Raw genomic sequence first — 9,127 nt, forward strand, 5'->3', positions numbered from 1 at the left:
CAATTCAGCTCGTAAATACTGTTTTGGAATAGCAAAGAGAGGCGGATACGCGGCTATTTGTGCAATAAAAATATATTTATTGAGGCATTTTCCACTGTTCTCGGTGAGCGTGTGCAATGAAAACAATTAATATATAACATTTTACCCTATCTACTTGTTCATTAATAACGCATCGGATTAACGCGTATAGATATAAGTGACTATAAGAAAGGGTCGGTGGCGTCCGGTATCATATTAGTTCACACTGAAAAGGTGTAAGGCTCACTAATGATCGGTTCCTGTAAGAATTCTGTCGTGTTACCTCCAATAAACCTTTTAATCCTTTTAATTCATATAAGGGTACGTAAAGCTGTCTACAAAGAACGATTTCACAGTTTTCGCCCAAGGTTTACCACACTTTTACCTTTGAAACGAGCGGACAGGGATGGAAGGATATCATGAGCGTTTCATTCATTCACCCTTGCGCCACCACGCACATCTTGCGGCTACTCGGAGAAGCAGCACCATGTACTCCCATGGTGAAGCGGGCGATACGACTGGCATTGAGAAACGTCAATACAATTTAAGGGTCTAGGATGGTACTGTATTCTACGGGACTATACATGAGTGGAAATTTTTATTACTATAGGTATGCCGCACATTTCTATCGAATGGCGACTTCTTTGGCGAAATTTGTGAAAAAATCGCGACGTTTGGCGTTTTGCTCGTCGTTTTGCTCGTCGTTTGGCGACATTTAGTCGAAAGTCAGTGGCAACCCTGTAGATCACCAAAATCGTGGCGTCATAATGACGTCACTGTGGCGTCATCACCTGACATCTTCGCTTGGTCAAAGTTGGGCCGATCACGGAGGCAGTGCGAAACCACGTGAGGCGCAGAAAGCTTTCGGAGGGAGGCGGGGGAGGATCAGTACATCGACTGAGAAGAAAAAGAAGATTGCTTTCGCCTTCGAGTCGTCTTAGGCAAATGTATAAGGGACTGCGAGTTTATTTTTCTTTTTTTTTTCTTATCTTGGCGCTCGATAGTTGGGACATCGTGTATACGACGTGCCTCACAATGATTCCTTGATTTTGGCACGCAAAACACCATAACTTCATTCATTTTAATTTTATGCTGTTATTCGTGCAGTTGCTCCTGCTGCTCTAATGGACAATGGTCTCGTGCGTTCATCGTGGTGTTCCGACGCTCACGTCCTGATTATGGCAAATAAATTCTGCGGAAACCCGCAAGGTGAATGATGGTTCGTTCAACGGAGAAGGGCTTAGGGCGTCTCCAATAACTTATTATGTAGTGTCCGTTCCCTCGGACTTTGTGTTTGGTTGCATGAGCACTTCAAGTTAATGCTTTATCCTGGGCCGGACTGCCTCATGGGGTGCAGAGCCCCCTCTGGCGCCGGCCCAGGATATGTTTTAAGAGCTTGGCTTAGGTCCCCGTTGATTGACAACATACTGTTGGCCGTCCTGTCTGGCAGCTATTTCAGAGGAGGCTGTTTACGCCCACTTCTTTTTCATTTCAGGCATTTAAAGTTCGGCGCATGGGCCAGTGACAAGTCAAACATTCAGTGGAAAATGCCCCTCGAACGGATTTGTACGTGAAGAATATGTTGTGTTGATGAACAACTGAAGCGACGACTTAAGCTATGACAAATTAAAAAATTCACCAACGATTACGATACTGCCTAATTCGCTGAGCACAGCTTCGTGTTCGGGCAAAGTTTTGACTATCCACAGTTGTAGAAATGTGACATTCGTTACAGAAACTGCCAGCGTTCGAGTGCTACGCACACTACTCCGTGCAGTGCAGGTGTCGCGAACCAAGTGAAACGCCGACAGCCCCGTTACGACAAGCGAAGCCAGCCGCAGTGCACGTGCCAGCCCTGCATGCGCACGAACTCCGACCGAGGGGCCAGCGCGCGCGACGGAGGAAGAAAGCGAGGTTAGAGGCCAGTGGTTCGTGATATCGACAGACTCCGCGTTCGCTCTCTTTCGTCCTCGTTCGCGCTATCGGTTACGCCGCCGACGCCAAGGGCGATGCCGCTCAACGCAGGAACGGACGCCTAAGAGCTGCGCTCTAATGTCTTGAACCCCGTAGCGAATGGTTTTGAGAATACAAAAATGCTATTGAGAATACAAAGCAATCCCGACACAGTCAGTCAGTGAATGCTTTCGCACAAACTTACTCGCCAATAAAAAATGGGCAATTTCTTGGTTGGCTAGAAATTGGTGCCCTTCGATATTCCTGCCTATAAATGTTCCGAGAAAAGATGGTACACATTTTTTATGTATCAGTAAAGGATTTTACTAAAAGTTTTGTCTATATATATATATATATATATATATATATATATATATATATATATATATATATATATATATATATATATATATATATATTATATATATATATATATATGATTTGAGGTGCTTTGTTATATTCATAGAGCTGATTATTGTTCTATTCTTGCGCAGAAACGACGCATCCGTGGCAGCAATACAAAAAGCCTTCATTTCACGCAGCAGCGCGTTTTTATGGATAACGCTGCATGCCGGTCAAGCACACGTCATCGCTGGTGTAATCTTATCGGACCGCGTGGCGGATACAGAACATTCCTTCCTCCTTAATTTAAAGCTATACGCGTTTCTTTCTGCGACTGTAATTGGAGGCTTGATAGCGGTCGGGCGGACGTCTTGTGCGATTACTTCTTCGCAAAGGGGCCCCTTCGGGTGATGCCGTGGTTGAAGTTGTTGTGATGCTTGAAGGCTCCGCTGCCGAGTGTTCTGCCTCAGGCTGCGATGCCGGTTGCTCTGTTGAAGCGGCGACGTCTAAGCGTACAGGTTCACGCTGACCTGCAGTAGCATCACTAACCATGGAGTCACCAGCGGGAGCCTCTCCTGGGGTAGTTGATGGAAAGTCCTGATTACGGGCACCTGGAGTGGACTCAGGATGAGCCTTTGCGATGGCCGGATGGAGTGATGTTTTTGAACCCGAAGTCCAGCTGGGTCTCACGTGGTCTATATGTACGAAACTAAAATGGTCTCCGACTTTGACTACAAACGCGGAGTCGCTTACTCGTTGTACCAGGACAGCTTCTTCCCACGACAGTGGTTCCCCTCTCGTAGTCTTCACGAAAACTGCATCACCAGCTTCCATCTGCGGGTCCCTTCCTCGGCCCTCATTGCGATGGGTGGCATCTCGGTCTTGACGACTCCTCATATCGTGTACGAACTTGGCTTCAGGAGCGAAAGCTTTACTCGAGGTTGTCGTTTCAGGAACAGCTCAGCCGGAGTTCTTCCTGTTACAGAATTTGGGGTGTTCCTGTAAGCAATGAAGAAGTCGTTAAGTCGCTGATGCAGAGTTCTATGTTGACCTGTCAGGTTATCGTGAAGGACTTGCTTCAGTAGAATGGATTTGGTTGTTTGAACGAGTCGTTCTGCTGCCCCATTCGATGAAGCATGGTACGGTGGCGTACGCGTATGCCGAATCCCGTAGGAAGAGGTAAAATCGGAGAATTCCTGTGCAGTAAACTGAGGTCCGTTGTCACTGATAATTTCCTCCGGGTAGACATACGCTGCAAATATCTCTTTCAGACAGTCGATTGTTTTTGACGTCGTTGTAGTGCGGAGACATTTTACTTCTACCCACTTTGAATACGAGTCGACAAGAAGAAATAAGTTGGCGCCATCCTTCATGGCGAAATCGACGTGGACTCTCTGCCAAACACGAGTTGGATAAGTCCATGGATGCAGTGGCCCTGGTGCTTTCGCAGGCATGGTCGTTTGGCACACTTGACATTGACGGACAGTGGCTTCTATGTCCTTGTCAAGTAACGGCCACCAAACAAACGACCTAACAAGCATCTTCATTCTTTGCATTCCTGGGTGCTCTTCATGCAGCAATGTTAGTACCGCTTCTCGAAGTTCTTCCGGAATGATGACTCGCTGGCCTCACGTGACACAGCCTTGCTCGTATGCAAAGTTCGTTTCGACGAACGTAAAAGGGCTGAAATTGATCATCATAATGCGCGGGCCAGCCAGATAAGGTGAACTGCACAACTCTGGAAAGAATGCGGTCCCGTTTAGTCGCACTAGCCACTTGGCTGGCGGTGAGAGGAGTTGAATCAAAAACTGCCAGGCATTCTTGTGTGTCTTCTTTATGTTTGACTGGAAGTGGCAGCCTTGAAAGGGCGTCGGCAACTTCCATGTTCTTGCCGTTTCTGTACCAAAGTGCGTACTGATAAGCTGCTAACGTGATAGCCCAACGCTGAATCCTTGCTGCGGCCAGAGAAGGAATTGCTTTATCAGATGCCAAGATGCCTAACAGCGGTTGGTGGTCGGTATACAGCGTGAATTTCCGTCCGTACAAATATCTGTGGAACCTGCTTAGACCGAAAATTATGGCCAGGGCTTCCTTCTCACCTTGCGCATAGTTGCGCTCCGCTGCGTTCAAAGTTCTGGAGGCGAAGGCGACGGGTCTTTCTGAACCATCAGGCATAATGTGGAAAATTACGGCTCCAAGACCGTAGGCCGAAGAGTCGGAGCTTAACCCGATTGGCTTCTTCACGTCGTAAAAAGTCAGAACTTGACTGTCGATAAGGCACTGCTTGGATTCCACGAACGATCTTGAACATTCATCCGTCCACATCCAGCTCTTATCCTTCTTGAGCAGGTCATACATCGGTTCAGCGATTGTAGCCAAGTATTTGATGAACCTTCCGTAGAAGTTCAGGAGGCCTAAGAAAGCTCGCAGTTCGGTCGCGTTACTTGGCTGTGGTGCTTCCAAGATGGCCTTTATCTTTGTTGCTGTTGGAAAAATACCATCCGCTGTCACTTTGTGCCCAAGATAAACAACCGACTGCTTGAAAAATTCACACTTGTGATCTTTTACGGTGATATTATGCCGTGCAAATCGTTGAAGTACCTTTTCCACGGTTTCTTGACAGTCGTCTACGTTATCACCTATGACGATGACGTCATCGATATAGCACCCCACTTTTGGAATCCCTTTTAGGACTTCGTCCATTAATGACTGAACGATAGCAGGGGCGCCAGAGATGCCGTATGAAAGACGCTGAAACTGATATAATCCCAGATGCGTGTTCACCGTTAACAACGCTTTGCTTTCCTCAGCAAGCGGCACCTGTAGATAGGCTTGCGATAGATCTAGGACGCAGAAGATGTTGCCTCCGGCGAGCGTGGAATACAGATCTTCTGGCAGTGGCAAAGGATAATGGTCCGTTTTCAGAACAGGGTTAACTGTGACTTTGTAGTCGCCGCATAACCTTAATCCTGCGCCGCCTTTCTTTGCGACCACCACCAGAGGCGTTGCCCAGTCGCTTTTCGTGACCCTCTTCAGTATTCCGGCTTGCTCGAGCTTGTCTAACTCCTTTGCTACTTCATGCTTGATAGCAAACGGTACCGGCCGTGCTTTTGAGAACACTGGTTGAGCCCCTTCCTTTACGAGGATGCGAGCTTCGAAGTTTCTGACGATGCCCGGGGCGCTGTTGAATACCTCGGAAAACTTCTTCCGTAGAGCTTCTACCCTCTGCTCAACTGGTGTGTCCGCGGACAGGCTGTATACTACTCTCCAGTTTATCTTTAGTTTTTCCAGCCAGTCTCTTCCCAAGAGAGCAGGCATCGCCGTTCCGTTCTCTTTCACGACCACTACAGGTAAAGTGATCGCGTTTCCTTCCTGGACCACGGAGACGTTTGCTCTTCCCAATACTTGGAGCTGTTCTCCTGTGTATGTGCGCAATGAGACGTTTGTTTTCACGCACTTGACATGCGGAAAATACTGTTTATACAACCGCTGTGGTATCATCGTCACTGCCGCACCCGTGTCGATTATCATCGAAACAGCCTTGCCTTCAATGTTAAGGTCTACGCTGTAGCCACTGGAACTTCTACCCGAGTAGAACACCGTTTGACAGCTGAATTCTTCAGACTCGTCGTCCGTGGTGTCTACATATCTGACAACCTTTGTTTTGGCTACTTTCTTGCAGACGGCTTGCAAGTGCCCCTTTTTGTTACAATTTCGGCAGGTGTGGTTCCGATACCAACATTTTTCTGCCTCATGATTCTTTCCGCAATGCCAACAAGCACTTCGTTGCTCGTTATCATGCCCATCTTTAGACCGTGCAGCTGGCCTTGGTCTGGTTCCCTTATCACGGTCTCGGTTGCCGCGAATGACGTTGACGCTGCATGATGGTTTTCCGTCAAACTGATGCATTTGCTTTGCCTGTTGCGCAGATAGCTCTTTTACTAGCGCCATTTTGCATGCCAGCTCGAACGTTAGCCCTGCCTGTGCAAAAAGAGCCCGTTGCGTTTCTTCGTCACGCAACCCAGCTACCAGCCTGTCTCTTAAGGCATCATTTAGAAACGTGCCGAAATTGCAGTCTCTTGCAAGATGCTTCAGTTCAGTGATGAAATCTTTGACACTTTCGTGTTTTCTTTGCACTCGGCGATTATATTTACAACGTTCTGCGATGATTGAGTGGGCTGGGCTGAAATGAGCTTCTAGGAGCTGTTTAATGTCCTCAAAACTTTTCTCAGAAGGCAAATCAGGCACGACTATCTTCTTTAGCTCTTCATAAGCTTCCGCCTCCGAGTACGTTCAGAAACAACTTCAGTTTCTTGTTTTCAGGGACATCATTTATGTCTACGTAGTTCTCGAAGCCAGATGTTCTATTCTTGAGCAGAAACGACGCATCCGTGGCAGCAATACAAAAAGCCTTTATTTCATGCAGCAGCGCGTTTTTATGGATAACGCTGCATGCCGGTCAAGCACACGTCATCGCTGGTGTAATCTTATCGGACCGCGTGGCGGATACAGAACAATTATATGCCTTGCTTTTCAAAACTATTTGTTTTAAATCAAGGAAAAAATCTGCACAAACAGACTGTGCAAGCTGGGCCGCCCTATACCGCGACAACACAGCAGTGTTTAATAAGATTTTGGAAATAGTGCCGTGAAGTTTAAAAAGGTACACTCAAATTTAACCTGATCATCTCAGCATTGCATCAGCAAACTTCCTAGTCTTAGTTTGGCGTTGTAGATACGATGAGTACGAAGAACCTGCTATGACTCTAGTACCTTAAATTCTCACTTATTAAGCAAAACACGTGGCTGACAAAGCAAGGTACTTCGCAGAAGTCTTCAGGATAAGCCGAATGCCAATTTCTTTACTGTTAGAGCCGTTCAGTCGATTAATACTTAAGGAAACTACATTGAGCTGGCTGTGTATTGTGATAAGATTATAAATGGTTACGAACTTATATACTAGGGGTCACTCCTTTGCCCTCCTACTTTTCCCAGCTTGGGTGGGGGTGGACGGAAAAGCGGTGAAGTGGCCCTTTACTCTTCCCCTGCGGTTCCTCCAAGTAAATAGCCTACATAAACTGTGTAAGCTCAAATTTTCTTAGCAAAAAATGTGGGTGATTATAACGTTAAACTACCCCGCATTGCTTTCTTCCGTTTAGGTCGTTAGCTGTTGATGATTGGTCGAAATTTTCTGGGTCATGCTCACAGCACCTGCTCGTAAAACGACGCAACAAAACACGCTTAAGTGATCCACTGCGTAATTACCACTTACACATGACTGCGTAAAAAATATTAATAATGAACTATTTTCAATACGACGTATCGTTTGTCATTGGTTCTTCGCTATTCGTCAAAATTTTTCAATGTGCCATAAAATCGCCTCCTTGTTACGCGACGTCACAAGTCCGCGAAAACTCGCGGCGTTAAAATGAAGTGTACACAATAAGCAGCACATTACTGTGCTGAACAATAACTCATTTTTTTTTTTTTGGAATAGCCTGAGAGTGTCTCTTTCTGACTGTAATTTAAGAAAGCTGCCCGCCAATCACATTGGCAGCGGCTGCTTATAGCAGCGGGCGAGATGGATTCATATGTGTGTAATAGATACTTTCAGTTGCAGTATAACGATGTTGAGCTGTTTTTGCACCTGTACAACGCTCTGTGAACTCATCGTTTCTGACAGAGAGGTAGAGAGAGAAATAAACATTATTAGGAGCAGACAGAATACTTTGCAGGTGGGCAGCCTTCTTAGTCCAGAAAACCGTGGACGCTGATCATCTCCCTGGTGAGGTAGATCAAGTAACGGGGCAAACTTGAAAGCTGGGCTTCTCAATGTGCTCTAGTCTACTGCCTTGTTATAAGCCGCAGCGATCGCTGCAGGCTGCCGTATGATAAGCAAAGTGAAGCAGGCTAATCGGAGACTAAAGTGGGAATCTATTTTAGCTGTCTTGGCTAGGCACAACTAAAATACTGGACACTTGTGCACACTCATCAACTCACAGCAGCTTGGATATGGAGCAGTGGCGATGCTATTCGTTTTCAAAGAAAGAAACCAAATTTCCTGAAAAAGGAGAGCGTTTGATCGGGCTATAAAACGTTTACTGGTTCCCGCCCATATTTGCGTTGCCGATTACGTAAATTTCCGGCCAGGCAGAACAAAATAATATCATGACAGATTGTTGTAATGTTATAGAGCCCCTGCGGAGCGATAGCCTCCTCTGCAATGCTCGAGCGCAAGGTGCGCAAGCATGGAATAGGCAGCCCGTACTGCAGGTTGCCTACAGTGCGTGGTCATGACACACGGAGGACAGTCGTCACAGCAGAATCGTAGGACAAATTTTATTACATATTACGTTATTGCTTCGTTCAAGTAAAACTTCGCCTGACTTGTTAGTTTCCCAGTCTGCAGCCGACAATAACCACTGTCGAAAGGGGGGGGGGGGCTGGCGCCCCCCTTGCCCCCCCGGTAGATACGCCTATGGTGGTAGCAAATGGTATTTGCTACCATCTGAGAATTACTTTCGGCCATCTAGAATTGAATTCACTGGCATAACTAAAGCTTCCCGTGCCAGCGTTAGCCTACTCTCTCCTGTCTGGTGCATGTTTTAACAAAGTAAAGCCTATTAATAAAAAGAATTCGGGAGATCTCACGCATTGCGGGAACCGATTTTACGAGATGCAGTCAACGAGTAGCAGCCTACGCGACCTTTTTCGCTATGAGCCAAGACTTACGACGTGGATCGATGTCTTTGTGTAAATTGAAAAATAAATCTAGAGTCTCCCATGTGCACTTACGGACCTTCATAATGATGTC

The sequence above is a fragment of the Rhipicephalus sanguineus genome, chromosome 2 (genome assembly GCF_013339695.2).
Source record: "Rhipicephalus sanguineus isolate Rsan-2018 chromosome 2, BIME_Rsan_1.4, whole genome shotgun sequence".
Classification (NCBI taxonomy): domain Eukaryota; kingdom Metazoa; phylum Arthropoda; class Arachnida; order Ixodida; family Ixodidae; genus Rhipicephalus; species Rhipicephalus sanguineus.